The sequence below is a fragment of the Zalophus californianus genome, chromosome 4, assembly GCF_009762305.2.
Source record: "Zalophus californianus isolate mZalCal1 chromosome 4, mZalCal1.pri.v2, whole genome shotgun sequence".
Lineage (NCBI taxonomy): Eukaryota > Metazoa > Chordata > Mammalia > Carnivora > Otariidae > Zalophus > Zalophus californianus.
Genome location: NC_045598.1, coordinates 104,786,194 through 104,810,829, shown reverse-complemented (window position 1 = coordinate 104,810,829; position 24,636 = coordinate 104,786,194). Strand labels below are relative to the sequence as shown.

General features: G+C 45.0%; 1 long non-coding RNA gene across 1 annotated transcript; it reads right to left on the bottom strand.

Annotated features, from left to right (window-relative positions):
* Window positions 1–3,960: 3,960 nt before the first annotated feature.
* LOC113909544 lies at window positions 3,961–24,311 on the bottom strand. The gene is made up of 2 exons (XR_003515764.1): window positions 24,040–24,311; window positions 3,961–4,745 (listed from the first exon to the last, which is right to left on the bottom strand). It is a non-coding gene; the product is annotated as an uncharacterized LOC113909544 (long non-coding RNA).
* Window positions 24,312–24,636: the final 325 nt, after the last annotated feature.

Below are 24,636 nucleotides of genomic sequence, written 5' to 3'. Positions count from 1 at the left end.
ATGCACAGGTGCACCCGGATTCGGATGTGCCACTGCCCCCAGGGGATTTCCAGGGCTCTCAGGTGACCACTGCCCTTCCTGGGGCTGAGCAGCCTCTGCTCAGCGGCCTCCTGTTGGCTGCGGACTTCAGCCAGGCTCCGCGGCCTTCCCGCTCTGACCTCTGCTGGCTGCTCCCTCCCTGTCCCCACAGGCTCAGTGCCCCTGTGCCGCTAACCTCGGCAGCAGGCCTTCTACCTTGGACAGTTTGCAGCTTGCTTTCGTGTGCCGGGTACCTAGCACCTCCAGGACTACAGTGTTTGAGACCGAGTTGCCTTATTTAGGGCCAGCATCCTGAGGCTCTTCCTTGGAAGCCTTGGGAGTGAGCCCAGGGGCAGGTGTCAGGAGGAAAACCCTGTGTCCAAGCTCCTCCTCAGCCCTCCTCAGTGTCTGCACCTCACCCTGGCCTCCCAAAGGCACTTGCACCGGCTGTCTTGCTTTCCTCCACCCGCGGGAAGGGTCTGCTACCGGGCAGAGGCAGGTGATGGAGGGGCGGTGATGCCCAGCCCTGCCTCTGTCCTCTCCCTGCACCTCCTGTCCCACCTCAGAGGCCGGCAGGGAGAGGCTAAGAGGCACACCGCATGCCCAAACTCTTGAACACGTCCTGGGCCTCATGGTCTCCACAGGGTTTTCAGCTGCATCATCTCATCTAATCTTCCCCCAAAAGCTTATAAAGTGGGGGCGTGCTGGTGGACATTCCTTCCATGTATCAGATGGGAAGAATGAGGCAGGAGATGCCAAGCACTCCGCCAAGCAGAACTGGAGCCCAGCCTCAGGTCTCCCGCCCCGCCGGCCCAGCACCTGCCTGGCTCCTGCCCGGCACACGGGGCAGGGAGGAGGCTTGGAGGATTTCTAGCTAGGAGCACCCCTGCAGGAGGGGCCGATGGACACTGTCATCCAAAGTGATGAGCAGCCTTTGGGAGCTGGGAGGGCCGGAGAAGTACAGGCTGTCCCCTTATTTCACACAGAAGAAAGGGCCCAGGAGGTTGTGTGCTGCCCTGGGCCATAAGGTCCCAGAGTGCAGAGCAGGTGGGGCAGCCCAGGGGCTCTTACTCCAGGCTGGTAGGCGCCCCACACTGCATGCTCCGAGCTCAGTGTGTGGAACTGTCAAGGACCCGTGCTTTTGTTCCCTGGTTCCTGGGCTGCAGATTGGATCCTGGTGCGAGGTTGTGGGGCCCTTCTGCAGATCCTTTTGCTTTCATTCGCGAGCAGCCCCCGGTGCAGTGTGCCCAGACTGCCTGAGTTCACATCACAGCTTGGCTGACTGGCTATGTGCCCAGGGGGCATCCCCATGCCACTGCCTCGGGGTTCGGCGGGATTTTTTAAAGATTTTATTTATTCGTCTGAGAGAGCGAGAGAGAGCACAAGCAGGAGGAGCAGCAGAGGGAGAAGCAGACTCCCTGCCAAGCAAGGAGCCCAATGCAGGGCTTGATCCCAGGACCCTGGGATCACAACCTGAGCTGAAGGCAGATGCTTAACTGACTGAGCCACCCAGGCGCCCCTCTGCGGGATTTTTGAGGTGATATACATAAAGTCTTTCACTGAATCGTGCCCTGCTACAGTGACTCCCCACAAATATTGGTTGACGTTATTATGTACTTATTCTAGAGTTAGAAGAAGGGGCCATAAAATTCTGTTTGGCTCTGCAAGTGGAAGTGGCTGTGCTGGTTCCCGGTGTGGTCCAAAGGCCTCAGGAGGAAGGTATGGAACGGTCTGAATTGTTCCACGGCAGAAGAGGAGCTCTGGGGTTTAACAGACCTGCACAGGGCCACCCTGGTACCCTCCCCAAGTGTGGACCAGGACGCCCCGGCCTGCTCTGCGTCCTGCCAGTGACCTGTCATCAGCGTCTGACTCCACTCCCTGACTCGTGGCCCAGGATTACTGGGGATCACAATACCCAGGGGAGGCTGGTCCCTACCCCCTGGCTGATGGTTGAGAACAGCTGGGTCCTGAAGGCCCGGCCAGACCTATTTGTGGGGAGGCAAAGCATATCCAAGCTGAGATGTTGGAGAGAATTCGAGAAAACAGCCCCATCTCAGCTTCCATCACCCAGGCAGAGCCAGGGAACTTTTACTCAAAGCAAATTGACCAACCAAGGCGTAGGGAACGGAAGTGTGTTCGGATCTGAGCCAAGAGCTCCTGGGGGGCCCAGCAGGGTGCCTAGGAGGCCTGGGGCCTCTCTCTCTGAGGGTGTGGGGATCCGAGGAGCCTGGGGCAAGGGCGGAGGAGGACAGTGACTCCGGTGACCTGAGCAAAGGGCATCTCCAGGAGACCTGTTCCTTTCACTCTCCCAGGACATGCAGTTGGTGCTCACCGGGCGGCTGAGCCCTCTGTGGGCTCAGGGTGAGGCCCTCCTGCCTACGGTCGGTTGGTCGGTGTGAGCGTGTGTGAGGCGTGGGTGCACAGGCCAGGGCTGGGGGAGTCAAGTTAGGATCAGCCCATATATGTCTCTGCCCCTCCCAGGCCACACCAAGACTTTGGCACCTTCTTCCCCACCCCCATCTGTTCCTCTCCAGCTTCGGTCCTTTACACTGAAGTGGACTTTTAAAAATAGGTAAAGCACGTGGTACACAGTGAAGTTCCCTGCCCTGCCCTGCCCTCTTCCCCCCTCGCGCAGGTCCTTACTGAGGGGGCACATGCATATGCAGGCATATAGGTCAATATTCTCCTTTTCTGGACTTTTTTGGTGGCAGACTCCTCTGAGAGTCTGGAAAAACTCTGGGTTCCTCCCTAAAATAGGGTACACACACACACACACACACAAGTGTATAATTTCAGGGGTTTACTCCATGGCCACTTTTGTCCTGCTCAGCAAGGGATTCTGGTTGTGACTTGTAGCAACTGGGTCTGACCCACATTTTCCCTCCTTAACGCTGTCTCCCCACATTCACACACCCCCCTACCTGCCCGGATCTGGGCAAGATTTCAACAAAGGAGAGCTTCGAAGGCCTTGACAAGATAGCCTCAGCAAGCCAGCCATTCAGTGACTTCCTATTTTATTGAGACCAAAATAAAATCTCAACTCTTAGAATGACTTGGAAGGCCCTTCACTCCCCGTGTCCCTGAACATCCCTCCTGGTCTTATCCCACCATGCTCACCCCCTGCCCACGCAGCTCTGGCCACAGCGACCTTCTTTCTGTTCCTTATTGAACGTGTCAGAGCCAGGTCTCCACTCAGGGTCTGTGCGTCAGCGCCTCCCTCTGCCTGGAAAACCGGTTCCCTGGATAGCTGCACCGCTGGTTCTCTCTGGTGTCAGCCGCCCAGGTCATTGCTCCGGGAGGCCCTCCCCAGCTGCCCCTCCTAAGGGCAGGGCGTGTCCTCTCCAGGCACATCCCATCCCATTGTCCTCAGGGCACTTACCACTCTGAAGTTATCTTACTTCTTTAGCCATTTACTGTCTTCCCCCACTAGGGTGTGAGTTCCCATCTCCAGCACCCAGAACTGGGCCTGGTACACCCTAGGCGCTCAGTAAATGTCTGTGGACTGAGTAAAGGATCTTGGTGGAGGTTAGATAAGAATCTGGACTCACTTCTCCATCCCACCAAAGCAGCTCCAGACGATCCCTGGCTCCTGTTCGAGGCCCGAAGTTCCTGCCTCTCCCTCATTTCTCTATTCCCAGATGTCCTACCCTTTCCCCAGATCTCTGGGGCCCCTCCTTCCCAATTAGCATCTAACAAAAAACTCTTTTGTGATTTTATGCCTGGGGGATTTAATCTGAGTCAATTTGGCTTCTCCAGCTCCGGCTCAGCTGAGTCCAAAGGTCTGATCAGCATTTCCAGTGGATCAGCCAGCAACTCTGCCGTCTGAGGGCTCGAGCTCCACCCCAGGGGGAGCGAGGGTACTGACAGAGGATAGTCTGAGCCTCGCTCCCTGAGCTGCCGTTCCTGGGTCTTGGGGAAATAAATCAAGACCAACCAAATGAGAGAAGAGCAAAGGCTATTTATTCAAAGCTTGCTACAGCAAGGGAGTCAGTTAGCCTTGGTCACTTGTTGTCAAAGAGACTCAAGGGCAGAGGGGCGGGAAAGCTTTATTTATAGCAGGAAAAAGGGAAGGATTCGGATGTGCCTTCTCTGGAAGCTGCAGGCGTGGGGAAGCTGTAAGGCAGGTACCTAGAAGCTGGGCGTCCTGTATGACTGGTTGGGGGTGCATATTTGACTTTCGATGGTTGGTCCTAAGTTGCAATGTGGACAAAACTTGGGGAAGTTGTCAGTTCTGGCCGTTTTGAGCCAATTGTTCCAGAAAGTTGGTGTTTCACTTTTCTGAATTGTTACTAGAGATTGTCTTCTTACAAATGTGACCTACGGCCTGGGTGTTTTCTTGTTGATGAGGAGGAGTTGGTTTGCTGGGCAGGTTTCTGCAGGACCTGCGTCGGAGCTGTCTTTCCATCTGCTCTGGCCACTGCCTGTGTGTTCAGTCTTAGTCTACAGTGCAGATCAGTCTCTCGGTGGCTCCTCCTTCCTTCCCTTCAATATGTGCACATCCTGGGGTAGTAGAATCATCCCGTGCCTGATTTCCTTCATTCAGCAGCTGTCTGGCGAAGGGCTTGGCTATGCACGGAGTCACGGAGAGAGGTGCTGGCAGTGGAGCAGGACTGGCCGGGAGGAGGGACGCACACGTCTCGCAGGACTGGTTCGGCACAGGGATTCTCAGCTGGGAAGGCTTGGTGGTCGGTGTGGGGTTTCAGGAGTGCGTTTGCTACAGATGGGAACTGAGGAGAGATGGGGAAGACTCTTGGAAGGGAATACGGCGAGGCAGGGGGCAGGTGGAGGGGCCTAGATTAGTCACTTCCTCTCTGCTTAGGGCCACTAGGAGGCGGACATGGTGAGCATGAAGGTGCTGGGTGAGTTGTGAAGGTTTCGGCATGAGGGAAGGCTGTGGGAATCGCCTGGAAGGGGCCTCTCTCATCAAAATGAGGAGACTGAACGTACCTAGGCAGCAGAGGGGCACCCGGCTGGCTCAGTCATAGAGCATGTGACCCTTAATCTCAGGGTTGTGAGTTCAAGCCCCACGTTGGAGCCTACTTAAAAATTAAAACAAAACAAAACAATACTATCATCTACTGAGTTGGAGTCACTGCTCTGAGCCTGCCTGGAACCCCTACCACAGTCCTGTGAGCTAGTTACTATTATCATCTCCATAGCAGGTGAGATCCCAGACACACAGGCCAGTTAAGGAATTTGCCCTAAGTGCTGGAGGGGAGAAAATGCTTAGATTGTGTACTTTGCACAACATCAGCAACAACCGTGCACCCTCAGCTGCTGCTCCTGATTCAATGTCTTTGGCCATGATGTGCATCCCGATGCATCACTAACAATTAGCTATAATAAAAATCAGCTCTTACGAAGTGTGAGACATGGCCCTAAGCATTTGTATGTATTAACTCATTTAATCTTAGTATCAGCCCTCTGAGGTGAGGAACTGTGATTATCATTTCCATTTTATGGAGGAGAAAACTCAAGAGCTACGTGGCGTAGCCTATACCTCTGTCCTTAGAGTCTGCGCACCTCCCACTGTGCCGCCGCCTCTTGTCAACAAGCAGGGCCATGACTCCCCCTCCATCAAGCCCTGACCCACACAGTGCTCCACGGCTAGGAGCCAGCCCCAAGTCAGTGCTTCTTGCCTTTCTGGACACTCTCCCCAGAAAAACATGCACACACACCGACACCCCTTAGGAAATTCAGACACCCCCTCAAGCCTTTCCACGGCAAGTGGGTGATGGGGGAAGACTCCTGGCGTGAGTGTTTCAGCCAGGGGATATTCTCCAGTCTGGAACAAAAGGTCAACAAAAAGTCAAAAGACTTTGAATTCTAAGAGATTTACTTTATTGAGAGTGGAAATAAAATTCCATAGCTACTTTTATTTACTTCACTAGAAAACAGAACAGAAAGCAGCCTGTCCACGGCGCCTGGGTGGCTCAGTCGGTTAAGCGTCTGCCTTCGGCTCAGGTCATGATCCCGGGGGCCTGGGATGGAGCCCTGAGTTGGGCTCCCTGCTCGGTGGAGAGCCTGCTTCTCCTTCCCCCTCTGCTCCTCCACCTCCCCCCGCTTGTGCTCTCTCTCTCTCTCATATAAATAAATAAAATCTTTTAAAAAAAGAAAGAAAGCAGCCTGTCTTGAGAGTCCTCATCTTTGGATCAACTTAATTACCCAACATGTCTCACACATCTAGTCAGCTGAACACTGCTGGAGAAAATCTCATAATTCTGCCGATTTATGCCAACACACATTTATGGGGTCTAATCCCAGCTGGGTCTTTAACACAACTTGGCAGCTCTTACTTGTGCCAGATAAACATTCACACTCATGCTCACAATGGCCACTCCAACCCTTCTGTAATGATTCTTTGAGCTTTAAAAGTTTTCATGTGTTAGAGGCACAACTGCACAAATTTTAATTCACATCCGCCAGGACTTTTATCCAGTATCTCCCTCTACTTGGGCTCTTGACCCTTTCTTTTGTTTATTTGAATAATTACTGATTTAGAGGCTACCATGCCTGGCACTGGGATGGGCTCTAGGACCCTGCCATAGTCTCTGTTCCCATGGAGTGTAGAGCCCAGAGAGAAAGACTATCATTCCACAAATAATTACAAATATGATGAGGGACACTAAAAGGAAAGTAGAGAGATTATATCAAATGAGTTGATGTGGAGGTTTCAGGAAGGCCTCCCTGAGGAAGTGGCATTTCAAGCTGAGTCCCGAAGGATGATATGTCAGTTTGGAATGCTTTGGGCTGCACACAACAGAAAATCTGACCAACAGTGAAACCATAAGGATGTTTATTATTTCCTTAAGAAGCCTGGAAGCAAAGAGTTCCAGGGCTTTTAGGTGGCTCAACAATATCAAGAGCCATGAGTTGATATCCCTACAATTTTCTTGGTTTTTCCTTTAGTCGTAAGAGGGTTGCCAAAGATTCAAGTGTGATTTCCTTACATAACATCTTCTTAGAGGACAAAGAAGAGAAAGGGCTCTAGTTCCCAAGCAGCTCTCTTTCAAATGGGCACAAAAATTCATCCACAAATTCCCAGGAGTTTTCCTCTTGTGTCTTTTCTCCCAAAAGTGGGTCATATGCCCACCTTAGGCATAGAGAGAAGGGGTTACCATGATTGACAAAGACCAATCAGGATTGATCCCACAGCACAGTGAGGACCCTACCTCTCCTGAAGATATTGCTGCCTATTAGATCCTTCAAATGAGAATCAAAGGGTCCACCAATTCTGGATATGGACTCCTAGATAATAAATAAACCTTCATACCAATAAAAACAAACTTATAAAAGTCATCTTAAAAGAATCAGAGAAGTAACAAGATTTGAGGAACTGCTGAAATGAGATGCTGAGATACTGAAGACATGGGAAAGTGGAGAAGTGAAGCCTGCTCTGAAGGCGGCCTATGCCTTGGGGCTTTGTTCTGGAAAAGGCTGAGCTGCAATTCTGGCAGGCTCCAGGGGCTGGGGTGGAAATTTCAAAGCCAGGTGGTTCCCACTGCTAGTGCCCTCAAGAGCTGGCAAAAGAATAAGTTCTCTTTAGAGGAAGACAATATTATCTTGAACGTCAGGGTATTTCTATAAATAATTTTCTAAAACAATATCCAGTACACAAACATAATCCAAGGATATCAGACAGCACAAATAAGAACAGTAGGTACAATAGGTAATAGAAATAGACTAACAGGGTCTCCAGTACTGAAATGATCAGCATAGATTATAAAACAATTATGCTTGTTATATTCAAGGAACACAAGCCAAAAATGGAAAATTTGGTTGGGAATAGAAATTTTTAAAAATGATATTGTAAATGTTCAATGGGAAAAAAATGTAAATTCTGGAACTTAAAACACAATAACCAAAATTGAGAACTGAGAGTTTTATCAGCAAATTAGAAATAACAGAAGAGAAAATTAATGAAAATTAATGAACCAGGGGCGCCTGGGTGGCTCAGCCGGTTAAGCGTCTGCCTTCGGCTCAGGTCATGACCCCGGGGTCCTGGGATCGAGTCCCGCGTCGGGCTCCTGCTCCACGGGGAGCCTGCCTCTCCCTCTGCCTCTGCCTGCCTCTCTGCCTACTTGTTCTCTCTCTGTGTCAAATAAATAAATAAAATCTTTAAAAAAAATTACCTAGGGGCGCCTGGGTGGCTCAGTTGGTTAAGCGACTGCCTTTGGCTCAGGTCATGATCACGGAGTCCTGGGATCGAGTCCCGCATCGGGCTCCCGGCTCAGTGGGGAGCCTGCTTCTCCCTCTGACCCTCTCCCCTCTCATGCTGTTTCTCTCTCTCTCTCTCAAATAAATAAATAAAATCTTTTAAGTAAAAAAAAAATTACCTATGAAAAAAAGAAAATTAATGAACTGGAATATACAGGCCAGAAGAAAATACCCACAATGATGCGTAATGGGAGTAAAGAGAAAGAAAACGCAGAGGAGTGGGTAAGAAACACGGATGTCACAATGAAAAGGTCTAAGAAGAGTCCATAAGGAAAGGAAAGAATGGACATAGGCAACATTTGGGAAAAAATGGCTCAAAAATTTCCAGAATTGATGAAACACATTAAATCATACATTTAAGAATCTAACAAATCCTAAGCAGGATAAATAAGAAAGAAACTCACTGTCTTATACATAGTGAAACTGCAGAAAACCAAAGACAATGAGAAAATAGTAAAAGCAGTCAGAGTAAAACAGACAAACTACCTGTAAAAGCCACAACATTCAGAGGACCCACACTTCCCTATTTCAGAACTTACTACAGGGGCGCCTGCGTGGCTCAGTCAGTTAAGTGTCTGCCTTCGGCTCAGTCCATGAGCCTACGGTCCTGGGATCGAGTCCTGCATGGGGCTCCCTGCTCAGTGGGGAGTCTGTCTGTCCCTCTGCCTGCTGCTCTGCCTACTTGTGCACTCTTTCACTGTCAAATAAATAAATAAAATCTTTTAAAAAAAGAAAAAAAGTCAGTGTCTTAAAAAAAAAAATCCCCAAAATAACTTACTATGCAATGTAATGCAAGCTAAGAGCTACAGTAATTAAGACAGTGTGGCACTGGATAAGGGTAAACATACAGGTCAATGGAATAGAATTCAGAGTCCAGAAAAATCCTCATATTGATGGTCAACTGATTTTCAACCCCAGTGCCAAAAATTCAACAGGGAAAAAATAGTCTTTTCAACAAACAGTTCTGGGACAATTGTATATCCACATACAAATAAGTAAAAGTGGACCCCGACCTCATGTAATATACAAATATTAACTCAAAATGGGACAAAGACCTAAGTGTAAGAGCTAAAAATATAAAAATCTTAGAAGAAAACAAACATAGGAGTAAATCTTTGTGACCTTAGGTTAGGCACTGGTTTTCTAGATAGGACACCAAAAGCATAAACAACTAAAGAAAAAAATAGATTAATTAGACTATATGAAAATTTAAAGCTTTTGTGCTTCAAAGGATACCATCAAGAAAGTGAAAAGAAAGGGCACCCGGCTGGTTCAGTCAGTAGGGTAAGCAACCCTTGATCTCAGGGTCATGAGTTCGAGCCCCATGTTGGAGGTAGAGTTTATTATTTAAGATAATCGACCATATACTAAGCCATAAAGCTAGTTTCAACAAATCCAAAGGATTAAAATCATTCAGAGCTAATCTTTAGTCACAATGCAATTACGGTGGAATTAAAAAGCAAAAGGACAGCTAGAAAACCCCAGATGTTTGGAAATAAAACAATATATTTCTAAGTATTTCATGAATTGAAAAAAATTTTTTTTAATAATTCATGAATCAAAGAAGAAATTATAATGAAATTACAAAGTCTGAAATAAATAATTTAAAAACACTACATATCAAAAGTTGTGGGATACAAGCTATTCTCTTGATGGAAATTTACAGCCTTACATAGTTAAATCAGAGAAGAAGAAAATACAAACATTAATGAACTAAACATGCATCAAAAAGTAGAAAAAGAATAGCAAATTAAACTTGAAATTAGAAATAAGGAAATAATAAAGATAATTGAAAGCATACACACACACAATAGAATAAAAATAAAACAAGTTGGCACTTTGAGAAGACTAATAAAACTGATAAACCTTTGGTGAAATGGAATAGAAAAAAGAGAGAGAGAAGGCTGGAATGAACCCTGTCAGGAATGAAAAACAGGGCATTACTATAGTCCCTGCAGACCTTCAGAAGAAACCAAGAGAATATTATGAACTTTACGCTAAAGCATTGGAAAATTTTTATGGAATGAATAAATTCCCAAGGAGGAAAAAGACAGTTTATAAAATACCAAAGAAGAAATAGGAATTCTGAATAGACCAAAAACTCAAAAGAACTGAAACACTAATTTAAAATTTTCCTACAGGGGTGTGTGGCTGGCTCAGTGGGTTGAGTGTCTGCCTTCCACTCAGGTCATGATCCTAGGGTCCTGGGATGGAGCCCCCCATCAGGCTTCCTGCTCACTGGGGAGCCTGCTTCTCCCTCTACTCCGCCCCCCAATTGTGCTTTCTTCTCTCACTCTCTCTCTCTCAAAATAATAAGTAAATCGTAAAACAAACAAACAAATAAATAAAGGTGGAAAAAATTTTTCCTACAAAGCAGGTTCTAGGCCCACACGGCTTGATCAGCAACTTCTATCAAATATTTATGCAAGATATAAGTTAATATTGTACAAACTCTTTCAGAGAGTTTTTGCCAACTCATTTTGAGCCTAGTACAATGTACTGTAAATACATAATTTAAATTTAAATTTTCGAAGAAAGGGAGGATGGAGGAGTAGGAGGACCCTTAAGCTCACCTTGTCCCACAGATACAATTAGGTAACACATCAGTGTAAATAACCTGAAACTTTCTATATATTACTATGTTTTGACATCCTAAAAAAACCTTTCCTGGCTTGGGAGAGACAATTCTTAAGAGATGGCAAAGGGCCCAGCTGGGAGCGTCATCCAGGGCGGTCCCTCCTCTGTCCGGCCCCTGCATCCCGGGAGGCAATACTCCTCTGCCTTAATCATCCCAGGGCCAGGTGCCAGGCAACTAGGGACCAACCCTGTAACCCAAAGGCAGCCAAAATTACTCAAACTAGCCAGTCCTAAACCCTTCCCAGCCTTGCCTTTTCCCCAGAAAACCCAATAAAGGCCTAAATCTTCCCACATCTTTTCTTCTGCCTCCTGACCACCCTGGTGTCTTTCCAACGTGGCTCTGTAAATTTTTTTTTTAATCAGCAAAAATGGGTTTGTGTCTCCTGTCTCTAGGACCTGTGTGTTTTTTGGGTTTTTTCCCCCTCTGCTCTTTTCTGTCTCCTCTGTGGCTGCACCTGACCGACCACCTCATAAAAACCACAAAATATGTAATCTCAATACCAAAACCTGATAAAGACACTATGAGGATGGAAAATTACAGGTAAATCTCATTCATGAACAGTGACACAAAAATTCTAAAGAAAATATTAGGAAGTTGAATTCAGCAATATGTAAAAAAGAATGACACATCATGTCCAAGTTGTGTTTATTATGATTTTAGTAATGCAAGCTAAGTTTAACTTTTTAAAATATCAATTAATGAATTCACCACATTAACAAACCAAACAAAAAAAATCATAGGTCATCTCCATAGCTGCAGGAAAAATATTTAATAAAAAAACTGACGTAGGGGCACCTGGGTGTCTCAGTTGTTAAGTGTCTGCCTTCGGCTCAGGTCATGATCCCAGGGTCCTGGGATCGAGCCCCGCATCGGGCTCCCTGCTTGGCGGGAAGCCCGCTTCTCCCTCTCCCACTCCCCCTGCTTGTGTTCCCTCTCTCTCTGATGTCTCTCCCTGTCAAATTAATAAAATCTTTAAAAAAACTGACATATATTTATGATACAAAACTCTTAGCGAGGGCGCCTGGCTGGCTCAGTTGGTAGAGCATGTGACTCTGTATCTCGGGGTCATGAGTTCAAACTCTTATGTTGGGGATAGAGATTTCTTTAAAAAAAATAAACAAAACAAAACTCTTAGTGAACTAGGACTAAAAGGGGACTTTCTTAATATGACAAAGGATACTACAAAGCACCAGTAGCAAACATCATGTAAATGGTGAAATGTTGAAAGCTTTTCCTTTGAGATCAGCAATTTATTGCTGCGTAGCAAATTACCTCAACACTTAGTGGACTAAAACAACAAATATATATTATCTCATGGATTCTGTGCATTAGGAATTTGGAAGTGGCTTAACTGAGTGGCTCTGGCTCAGCGTCTCACAGTCGAGAAGTGAGCTGGGGCTATAGTCATCTGAAGACTTGAGTGGGGTCAGAGGATCACTTCAAGGCCACTCACATGACTGTTAGCAGGAGGCCACAGATCTTTACTTGTTGGTTGGGAGTCCTCAGTTTCTCACCACATGGACCTCTCCTCACAAGATGGTAGGTGGCTTCCCCTAGAACTAGCTTCCGAGAGAGGGAGGCAAATGTCCCCATTTCTTGTATGTCCTAGTCTCAGAAGTGACATACCCTTACTTATACCATGCTCTCAATTGGTCACACAAACAATATGAGAGGCACTACGCTAGGGTGTGAAGACCAGTAGGAGATACTGACATTGAGGGCCATCTTGGAGGCAGGCTACCACAGTCAGGAACAAGACCAGGTCAGGATGCCCTCTGTCTCCACTTCCCATCAACATTACTTGGAGGTCTATCCAGAGTAGTGAAAAAGAAAAAGAAATAAAAGGCAAAATGTTTGGGGTGCCTGGCTGACTCAGTCAGTACAGCATGCGACTCTTGATATCAGGGTCATGAATTCAAGCCCCACATTGGGCATGGAGTCTACTTAAAAAAAAAAAAAAAGGCAAAACAATTAGAATGAAGAAACAAAACTATTGGTATTTACAGAGAATGACTGTATGCATAGAAAATCCCAAAGACTCTACAGCTAAGACACATCTTCCCCTCTCACAGCGAACCCCAGGATGCCCAAGCAAGAGATAGGAAGCCAAATCTGGGACATTTTACATCATGGTTTTTGGTGGTCCTTGTATCTCCCTTTGAAATAGTTTAGAAACTTTGTAAATGCATGTTTTTAGTAGCCCTAGAAATGAAATTTTAGGGTTTAGTAGCTAAAAACGAAATTTTCAAGGGGGAAATTCTACCTCACCTCATGATTTCTTACAAATCTACGTAAATGTAAACTTGGTTTATTATGAGGCTATTGATTTGTTCTGTACAACCATAAATTAGGGGCATATTGAATTAGGGGAGACTTTTGCCTTTTCTGGATATTTTATATACACAGAAGCATACAATATGAAGTCTCTTGACTTCTTTCACTGAGCAGAATGGCTTTGATGTTCATCCATACCATAGCATGTATCTGTATTTTGTTCCTTTTAATTGTAGTTCATTGTATGGACATACATTTGGTCTATCCATTCTCCAACTGATGGACACTTAGGATGTTTCCAATTTGGTTTCCATTTTGGTTATTATGAATAAGGATGCTAAGAACATTTATGTGCGGGGCACCAGGTGGCTCAGTCAGTTAAGCGTCTGCCTTTGGCTCAGGTCATGATCCCATGATCCCAGGGTCCTAGGATCGAGTACCACGTTGGGCTCCCTGCTCAGTGGGGAGCCTGCTTCTCCCTCTCTCTCTGCCTGCCACTCCCCGTGCTTGTGCTCTCTCAAATAAATAAAATGTTAAAAAAAAATTTTTTTTGTGCAAGGCCTTATGTGGATATGTTTTCATTTCTCTTGGGTAGATACCAAATAGAATTGCTGGGTCATATGGTAAAAATATGTTTAACCTTTTCAGAAACTGTCAGTTTTCCAAAGTGACTCTATCATTTTTTATTCCTGCCAGCAAAGTCGGAGGCTTCCCATTTCTTCACACCTTGCCAACATTTGTTATTGTCTGATTTTTCTATTATAGCCATTTGGGTGGGTGTAACAAGGTTTGCATGTGGTTTGGATTTGTATGTCCCTATCATTAATGATATTGAGTATCTCATCATATGCTTATCAGCAATTTTTATATCTTTTTAGGTGAAATGTCTATTCACACCTTTTGCCCTTTTGCCCAAGTTTTGATTGGATTGTTTGTTTTCTTTTTATTGAGGTGTAAGAGTTCTGATATTTTCTTCTGGATATACACCCATGTTGTTTTTCAGTAGAATTGTCTCTCCCCCCCCCTTTTTTTTGAGAGTGACAGAGCGAGCAGTGCAGAGGGAGGGGCAGAGGAGCAGCAGAGAGAGAATCCTAAGCAGGCTCCATGCCCAGCATGGAGCGCAACGTGGTGCTCGATCTTATGACCCTGAGATCATGACCTGAGCCGAAATCAAGATTTGGATGCTTAAATGACTAAGCCACCCAGGCGTCCCTTTTAGCCACTAAATTTTTTTTAAAGATTTTTTTTTTAAGATTTTATTTATTTATTTGAGAGAATGAGAGAGAGAGAGAGAGAGAGCATGAGAGGGGGTAGGGTCAGAGGGAGAAGCAGACTCCCCGCTGAGCAGGGAGCCTGATGCGGGGCTTGATCCCAGGACCCTGGGATCAATGACCCAAGGCAACGGCAGACGCTTAACAGAGTGAGCCACCCAGGAGCCCCTAAAAAATATTTTTAAATTTATGTTAGAAACACAGAGAGCACAGTGGGGAGGGGTAAAGGGAGAGGGAGACAGAATCTTAAGCAGACTCTATGCTGAGCATAGAGCCCGATGTGGGGCTTGATCTCACAATCCAGAGATCACAACCTGAGCTAAAACCAAGAGTCTGACACTTAACCAACTGCACCACTCACGTGCCCCTCTAAATTTTTATTTAAATGTTAATATTATACACACCATCTACTCAAAAATTTTCAGGCTTTCATAGCACATTATCAAAGGTATTAGGAAAAACTAAACTACCACTGTCAAAGATGTGAAGGACAGCACACCATTCTGAGAGGGAGATCCAAGACGAGAGTATAGTTGGCTTTAAGAGACAAATTCTAGGGGCAACCAGCAGGGCTGGTTCCTTCTGGAGGCTCCAGGGAAGAATCTTTTGCTTCTTCCTTCCCGTTTCTGGTAGCTGCTCACATCAACTCCAATCTCAGTTTCGATAGTCAAATGCCTTTTCCCCTTTTGATGTCATATCTCACCCTGCCTCCTTTTTTTAAAAAGTTTTTTAAAAGATTTTATTTATTTATTTGATAGAAAGTGAGAGAGCACAAGCAGGGGGAGTGGCAGGCAGAGTGAGAGGGAGAAGCAGACTCCCTGCCGAGCAGGGAGCCCGATGCAGGGCTGGATCCCAGGACACTGAGATCATGACCTGAGCCAAGGCAGATGCTTAACTGACTGAGCCACCCAGGTGCCCCACCCTGCCTCCTTCTTATGAGGACCTTTGTGATTTACATTTAGGGTCTGTTCAGATAATCCAAGATAATCTCCCCATCTCAAAGTCATGCCATGTAAAGGTAACACTCCCAGGTTCCAGAAATTAGGACCTGGATATCTTTGGGGGCCATTCATCAGCCCACCACACTCTCCAATACAAATATAGTACAATGTGAGTCACAAATACAAGCCACATTTATAATTCCAAATATTTTAGTAGTCACATTAAAAAAAGTCAAACATGGAATACTCCTCAGCCATCAAAAAGCTGAAATCTTGCCATATGCAATGGTGTGGATGGAACTAGAGGGTATTATGCTAAGTGAAATTAGTCAATCAGAGAAAGACAATTATATGATCTCATTCATGTGGAATTCAAGAAACAAAACAGAGGATCATAGGGGAAGGGAAGGAAAAATAAAACAAGACAAAATCAGAGAGGGAGACAAACCATAAGAGACTCTTATTCATAGGAAACTGAGGGTTGCTGGAGGGGAGGGGGGTGGGGGATGTAGTAACTGGGTGATGGACATTAAGGAGGGCACGTGATGTTATATAAGACTGAGCACTGGCTGTTATAAGACTGATGAATCACTAAACTCCACCTCTGAAACCAGTAACACATTATATGTTAATTGAATTTAAATTTTAAAAATGAAAAAAAATTTAAAAAGTCAACCCAAAAAATACAAAAATACTAATTCAAAAAGATACATGTACTCCTATGTTTATTGCAGCATTATTTATAATAACCAAATTATGGAAGCAGCCCAAGGGTCCATCAATAGATGAATGAGGGGTGCCTGGGTGGTTCAGTCACTTAAGCGTCTGCCTTCAGCTCAGGTCATGATCCCAGGGGCCTTGGACTGAGCCCCACATCAGGCTCCCTGCTCAGTGGAGAGTCTGCTTCTCCCTTTCTCTCTCCCTCTGCCTCTCACCCTGCTTGTGCTTGAGAACACTCTCTCTCTCAAATAAATAAAATCTTTTAAAAAAAGAATATTCTATAAAAAAATAGATGAATGAAGATATGTGTGTGTGTGTATCTTTACACACACACACACTGGAATATTACTCAGCCATAAAAAAGAATGAAATCTTGCCATGTGCAACAACATGGATGGCTTTACAGAATATAAAGCTAAGTGAAATAAATCAGAGAAAGACAAATACCATGCAATTTCACTCTTATGTGGAATTTATGAAACAAATGAACAAAGAAAAAAGAGACTCTTTTTAAAAAAATTTTTATTATCTGTGGGGGGGGTGGAGAAGGAGAGAGAGGATCTTAAGCAGGCTCCAAGCTCAGCACAGAGCCCGACACAGGGTTCCATTTCATAACCCTGAGATCATGACCTGAGTCAAAATCAAGCACCAGACACTTAACTGACTAAGCCACCCAGGCACCCCCGCCAAAAAAACAGACTCTTAACTATAGAGGACAAACTGATGGTTACCAGAGGGGAGGTGGGTGGGAATGGATAAAATAGTACACTTATGATGATCAGCACTGAATAATGTCTAGAATTGTTGAATCACTATACTGTACACCTGAAACTAATATAACACTTACGTTAACTATACTGGAATTAAAAAAGTCAAATGAGACAGGTGAAAATAATTTTAATAATCTACTTCATTTAACACAATATACCCAAAATATCATGTCAACATGTAATCAATACAAAAATTATTAATGAGATATCCGAGATACCTTGCATTCTTTTTTCATGCTGAGTCTTTGAAATCTGGTGTTCTTTACACTTATAGGACACCACAACTGAAACCAGCCATATTTCAAGTACTCACTACCCACAGTGACAGGTGGCTACTGTGTTGGACAGCACGGCCAGCTACTAAACTGGAAAGTCACTGGAATAACTATTCAGGAAGGATTACAACATGGACTTTCTATTTTTAATACTTACATAAAATAATTGGTACAGACTATTCCTAACGTTTGATACTGATCATTAAACAACAGCCAAGACACTCTTGAAAAAGAACTAAGTAGGAGGACTTGCCTTATAGATAACAAAATTTGTTATAAAGCTACAGACTCAGAGCGCCTGGGTGGCTCAATCGTTAAGCGTCTGCCTTCAGCTCCGGTCATGATCTCAGGGTCCTGGGATCGAGTCCCACATGGGACTCTGCGCTCAGTAGGGAGTCTGCCTCTCCCTCCCCCTCTGCCCCTCCCACCTGCTCATGCTCTCCCTCAGATAAATAAATAAAGTCTTAAAAAAAAAAAGTTACAGACTGTGTGGGAACCTGGGTGGCTCAGTTAGTTAAGCATCTGACTCTTGATCTCAACTCAGGTCTCAATCTCAGGGTTGTGAGTTCAAGCACCATGTGAGGCTCCACGCTGGCAAAAATAAAAGAAAAAGTAAAGCTACAGACTGTGTAGTATTGTGTAAGGATGAACAAATAAATAGAAGAGAGGGTCCAAAATTAACCCCTGCAAATATGGACACTTGATTTATGACAAATGTGACTCTGTAGAGCAGTGGGGAAACAACAGTTCCTCAACAAATGGTGCTGGAAAAACTCAATCTCCAGATGGAAGATCCCTACCTTCCAGTATAAATAAAAATCAACTCCAGGTGAATATTAGTCTTAAATGGGATAGAATGAAGGTGAGAGAAGATTTTTTAAAACAAATGGAGGGGCACCTGAGTGCCTCAGTCGGTTAAGCATCTGACCCTCGATCCAGCTCAGATCTTGATCTCAGAGTGGTGAGTTCAAGTCCTGCATTGGGCTCCACGCTGGGTGTGGAACCTACTTAAAAATAAAAAGAGAGAGAAAATGGAAAAAGCACTAAACGTAATGACAATTACATTCAATTTATTTATTTATTTTAAAAGATTTTATTTATTTATTTGACAGAGAGAGACACAGCGAGAGAGGGAACACAAGCAGGAGGAGTGGGAGAGGGAGAAGCAGACTCTCCACTGAGCAGGGAGCCCAATGCGGGGCTCGATCCCAGGACCACAGGCTCATGAACTGAGCCGAAGGCAGACACTTAACGACTGAGCCACCCAGGTGTCCCAATTACATTCGATTTAAAAACATCTCTTCATCAAAGACACTCTTAATAGAATGAACAGGCACACTATTTCCAATATATTACCTACCAAAGAGTTCATACCTGGAAGAACTACAAATCAATATGGAAAAATCTAGTAGAAAAATATGCAAGAGACTTGAGTAGACATCTCACAGAGGATATCCAAATGGCCAATCAACATATAAAAAGTGTTCGACCTCATTTATAGACATGGAAATGCAAATTAAACTCAATATAAATAAACCACCAGAATAGCTTAACAGACAACCTTAAGAGTTGGTAAGAATGTGTAACAAGAACTCTCAAACCCTGTGGATAGGAGTTAAAATTAGTACAACCACTTTGGCAATATCTAGTCAGGCTGAAGAGACTCTGACCCAGACATTCAACTCCTAGCTGCCCTGTATACCCAACAAAAATGCATGCAATTTTGTTTTGATGTTAGCATATTTGCTAACATTGCCTAAAATTGGAAACAAGCCAAATATCCATCAACAGGAGAATGGATAAATTGTGGTTTATTTCTAAAATGGAATTCTATATGAAAATGAATGAACTACGGTATATGGAATAACATGAATGCATGCTTAAAAAGCCAGACATACAAAAAATGTTGTAATTCCACTCTTATAAGTTCAAAAATAGGTAAAATTAAGTGACTGTGCATTCTTCACAAGAGCATCCCGAAGGTCGATCAACAGATGAATGGATAAACAAAATGTGGTATATCCACACAATATTATTCAGCCATAAAAAGGAATGAAGCTCTGATACATGCTACAACATGGATGAACCTTGAAAACATATGCTAAAAGAAATAAGCAAAACACAGAAGTACTTCCAATTACTGAAGTACTTCCATGAGGTTACTAAAATAAGCAAAGTCATAGAGACAGAAAGTGGATGAGAGGTTACCAGGGGCTGGGAGGAGGTGGGCAATAAAGCTTTTTTAAAAAAACCCAAATGGTTGCTACATTTGTGGTGACCACAGCACAATGTATAAACTTGTCAAATCACCATGCTATACATCTGAAATTAATGTAACACTGTGTGTCAGTTATACTAAAAAATAATTTTTTTCAAACACTAAATGATTGTTTAAAAAAAAAAACAACAAAAAACCAAAGGGGTGCCTCAGTGGCTCAGTCAGTTAAGCATCCACCTTCAGCTCAGGTCATGATCCTGAGGTCCTGGGATGGAGCTCCCTGCTCAGCGGGGAGCCTGCTTCTCCCTCTGCCGCTCCCCCAGCTTGTGTTCTTTCTCTGTCAAATAAATAAAACAAAACACCACCAAAAAACCCTAAATGATTGTTTTTAGGATTCATATTTAGGTGGTAAAAATATAAAGAAAAAGCAAGTAAATGATTACAATAAATGTCATCACAGGAGGAGAGTGGTTCCTTTACAGGGGTGGGCTTTTGGGTGCTGGCAGTGTCCATTTGCTTGACTTAGGTGGTTGTTGCAAGGAGTTTCACTTTATATCCATTGAACTATACATTTATTTTCAGTATAATTTTTAAATGTGTGTTATTTTACACAATGTTTTTTTAATTTAAAATTCATCAAGAACAAAGTACTGGGGGATTGGAAGAGGATGGCCTGTTGAGTACACGAGGTGTCTGCCACAGGAGTACAGAGCTTACCCGACTTACAGAGAGGGGAAGAGAGTTCTATCCAGAGGACAGCATGTGAAAGTCCCCCAAGTACAAAAGAATGTGGTAAGCCTGAGGAACTGAAAGGTAACGAGCTGAGTTCTGAGGGGGTCTAGAGAAGAAGGAGGAAGAGGTATGTGTGATGAAGTCTGAGGACTGCAGAAGCCACATGGTGGAAGGTTGGGCAGCCAAATGGGAGTGTGTCAGACACTGTCATAAGGGAACAGTGGGATATCAGTGAGGCATATATATATATATACATATATATTTATTTATTTTAGAGTGAGAGAGAGAAAGAGAGACAGGGGGAAGGGGCAGAGGGAGCGTGAGAGAATCTGAAGCAGGCTCCACACCCAGTGTGGAGCCCTGTGCAGACCTTGATCCCAGGACCCTGAGATCATGACCTGAGCCATTATCAAGAGTCGGACACTTAACCGACTGAGCCACCCCGGCGCCCTATCACTGAGGTATTTTAAAGCAGTGGCCTGATCCCACCAGTTAGCAGGTCATTCTGCCTGGACTGTGGAGAATGGATTGGACAGTACCAGACCAGTTAGGAAGCCATTTCAATAACCGTGAGGGTTGGTGGAAGCTTGGACTAGAACGGAGGCACTGGAGGGGTGAGGAATATCGTGCCTTATGCCTTGTGTTCATTTCACAACTCTGTTCAACTATATGAGCACTATCTTCCATTTTTTTATGAAGTTAAAAATATCTTAATGTTATACTGTATATCCTATGATATACTGTATCCTACCATGTAAACTTGTACATACATTTTGGGTACATAGTTATGCACACAAGACTATGGCCACTGTATTTTCTGAGGGATTTAAGGGATTTCCAAGGTTATGTTGACTATGCAACTTTTGCTTTCTGTACTGACTTTAGAACCTAACCTTGGTGTAAGGTACAACTAACAGAAGGAAGAAGGAGAGCGATTAACTGAAGAATGGTATTCCCAGATCTCTTGCCTAAACAACTGAGTAGATGGTGGTTCTGCTTATTGAGATGGGCCCACTGGGGCACAACAGTTGGAGGGTAGAGATGATAGCTTATTTTTTGCAATATTTTATGAAAAATTTCAAAAATGCAGAAAAGTCGACATACTGTATAGTGAACATCCATATACCTACCACCTAGGTTCTACAACTCACTTACTGTTATATCTTCTTTTTCATATCTTCCCACATACCCAGAGGAGTTCATTTTTGAATAAGTTAAATTTATGGTATCTAAGCGATTTCCAAGTGTCATATTTGGTAGGCTACTGGTCCACAGTACAGAAGCACATTTAAAGAGCAGGCTGCCAGGGGAGCCTGGGTGGCTCAGTTGGTTAGGCGACTGCCTTCGGCTCAGGTCAGAACTACAGGACCCTGTAGTTCCCAGATCAAGTCCTGAGTCAGGATTCCCTGCTCAGCAGGGAGTCTGCTTCTCCCTCTAACCCCTTCCCTCTTGTGCTCTCTTTCTCTGTCAAATAAATAAAATCTTAAAAAAAAAAAAAAAAAGAGCAGGCTGCAGGATGCCTGGTTGGCTCAGTCAGTTAAGCATCTGCCTTCGGCTCGGGTCATGATCCCAGGGTCCTGGGACTGAGTCCCACAATGGGCTCCTTCTCCCTCTGCCTGCCGCTCCCCCTGCTTATGCGTGCTCTCTCTCTGGCAAATAAATAAATGAAATCTTTTTTTTTTTTTTAAGATTGTATTTATTTATTTGTCAGAGAGAGAGAGAGCACAAGCAGGGGGAGCGGTGGCAGAGGAAGAGGGAGAAGCAGGCTTCCCACTGAGCAAGGAGCCTGATGCGGGATTCGATCTGAGGACCCTGGGATCATGACCTGAGCTGAAGGCAGATGTTTTACCGACTGAGCCACCCAGGCAGCCCATAAATAAATAAAATCTTAAAAGAAAAATAAAGAGCAGGCTGCACATGCTGCCTCCTCTTCCTCACCTCCCATTCATACTCAATTCCCTAGAATTGGGCTTTAAAAAAAATTTTTTTTTAAATAATCTCCACACCCAACGTGGGGCTTGAACTCACAACCCTAAGATCAAGAGTCACATGCTCTTCCAACTGAGCCAGCCAGGCGCCCCTAGAATGTTGCTCTTTCATTTGTTTAAAGATTTTATTTATCTGAGAGAAAGAGAGAGAGAGAGAGAGAACTCAAGCAGGGGAGAGGAGGAGAAGGCAGAGGGCAATAGAAAGGGACAAGCAGACTCCCTGCCGAGTAGGAAGCCTGACACAGGGTTGAATCCCAGGACCTGGAGATCATGACCCGAGTCAAAGTCAGATGCCCAAATGACTGAGCCACCCAGGTGCCCCTAGAATGTGGCTTTTAACATCTTCCTTCTGAAGGTGCTTTCACTAAGAACCACTGACTACTGAAGACTCCAAAACTGAACTCATTATCATCCTCCTGTAAAACCTGCTCCTCCTTCTGTACATTCTACCTTACAGGTACCCAAATCTCAAATTTGGGAGTCATCCTAAGATATCTCCAGCAGCAAGCAGGGTCTGTCAATCCCATCTCTTAAATATCTTTTTTTTTTTTTTTAAGATTTTATTTATTTGACAGAGAGCACAAGCAGGTAGAGTAGCAGGCAGAGGGAGAGGGAGAAGCAGGCTCCCTGCTGAGCAAGGAGCCCGATGCGGGGCTTGATCCCAGGACACTGGGATCATGACCTGAGCCAAAGGCAGCTGCTTAACCAACTGAGCCATCGAGGTGCCCCTCTTAAATATCTTTAAAAGATATTCTCTCCATCTTCATCCCCTGTACCATTAAAGTTCTGGATCTCAAAATTTCTCAAAATTGTGCTGCTATCAAAGAACTACAATTTCAACCTCTGAACTGGTCCCCGTCTCTATTCTTTCTCTGGCGTATCTATTCATGTCCACCTGTCTATCCACCTAATTTACTTTTTTTAAAAAGTCTGTTCACTGGGGCGCCTGGGTGGCTCAGTTGATTGACCACCCGACTCTTGATTTCAGTTCAGGTGCTGATCTCAGGGTTGTGAGTTCAAGCTTTGTGCTGGGCTCTAAGCTGGGTGTGGAGCCTGTTTTAAAAAAACAAAAAGTCTGTCACATCACTTTCCATTTACAATCTTTTTTTTTTTAATTTAAATTCAATTAGCCAACTTATAGTGCATCATTAGTTTCATATACAATCTTTTACAGGTGCTTACACCCAGGTTGGCATGACTTCCATAGCTCTTCAAGATCTGCTAGAAAGCATGACTAAGCCCAAATTTACAACCTCATGCCTAGTTATTCACCCACACCATTTTTACTACTTATTGGCACTTCAAATATGCCAACCACACTTTTTGCTTTATTGCCTCCTTCACGAAGACCTCCCTGAAAGCCAGGCTAGGTGGCTCCCACAGAATCCTGAGGATATATATCTATCATTAGATATACAAGCCTCCACAAAGATAAAAATCCTTGAGGGCGTTACTTTAGTCTTCTTTATGGCCAGAATACTTAGACTAACTACCCAAGAATACTCTGCCTAACACAAAACAGACACTCTGTTTACTTTAGGGGAACTCTGTATACATCCAGTACTTTGTACACTCTCCCTTTCCGTTCTTGCAAAATCCTACTCAAGCTTGAATTCCTTCCTGAAGCTTCCCCGGGTCCCTCCAAGTAGTTAGGGGCTCTGACTCCTTTATTCGCTGCCCCTGAGCTTAATAAATTGTTTCTTAATATTTTATTTCTACAACTAACTGCCGTAAATGTTAACACTTTCCCCTTTTCTTGGTAACTAACAGCAATCCTATCGATGCTGCTGGGCTCAATCCACAGCCAACTACCCTGATTCCTAGAGAGAATTACTTCTTTTAACTCTCAGCTCACAATGCTTAGTCTATTTAGCACCTGAGAGTCTTTCATTATCGCAGCTTACTACAGCTGTCCCGGTCCCCTCCCGGTCCATTCCTTTGACGGTAACCTTCTAGGGGCTGGGTGGGCAGTCCTACCTTTCTGACTCCCCCACCAGCACTTGGAGGCGCTGCGCTTTGCAAATGCAGCCGTAAAGCATCTCCGGGAAGCTCCTGAAGGGACAGAGCCCCTTAGAGATGTCCCCTGCCGGCGGCTCCGCCCTCTCCGCGCGAACTCAAGTCCAACCCCGGGCACCGTGGCAGGGGTACGGGAGGGGTGAGGGGAAGAGCGGGCCTGGCCTCTCCGTGCCTAGTCCCCGGGTCCCAGCGGCTGTCGGAGGATCGCGAGACCTCCGCCGGACGCCCGCGCAGGCGCGGTGACGCTCTCCGAGCATGTGACCCAAGCGCGAGGCCGCAGTGGCCGGCGCAGGGGCGGGACACACGCGGCTCTCACTCGCTCATTGAGCCCCGTGCTGATGGACAGGCGAAGGAGCGGCTAAGACGCAGCTTGGTTAGAAACAGCCGTCCGGCAAAGTATGAATAAGTAGATGATAAATAATAGGCTAGGGAGAGGGGAGTGGCAGGTGTCTGGGAGCTGCTGCGTTTCAGCTTGTTCCTAGGTGGGTCGGGGCGGCGGTCCTTGCCTCACCCTCCTCCGCCATAACTGGGGCCTGGGAAATCCCGCTTTCTGGAGAC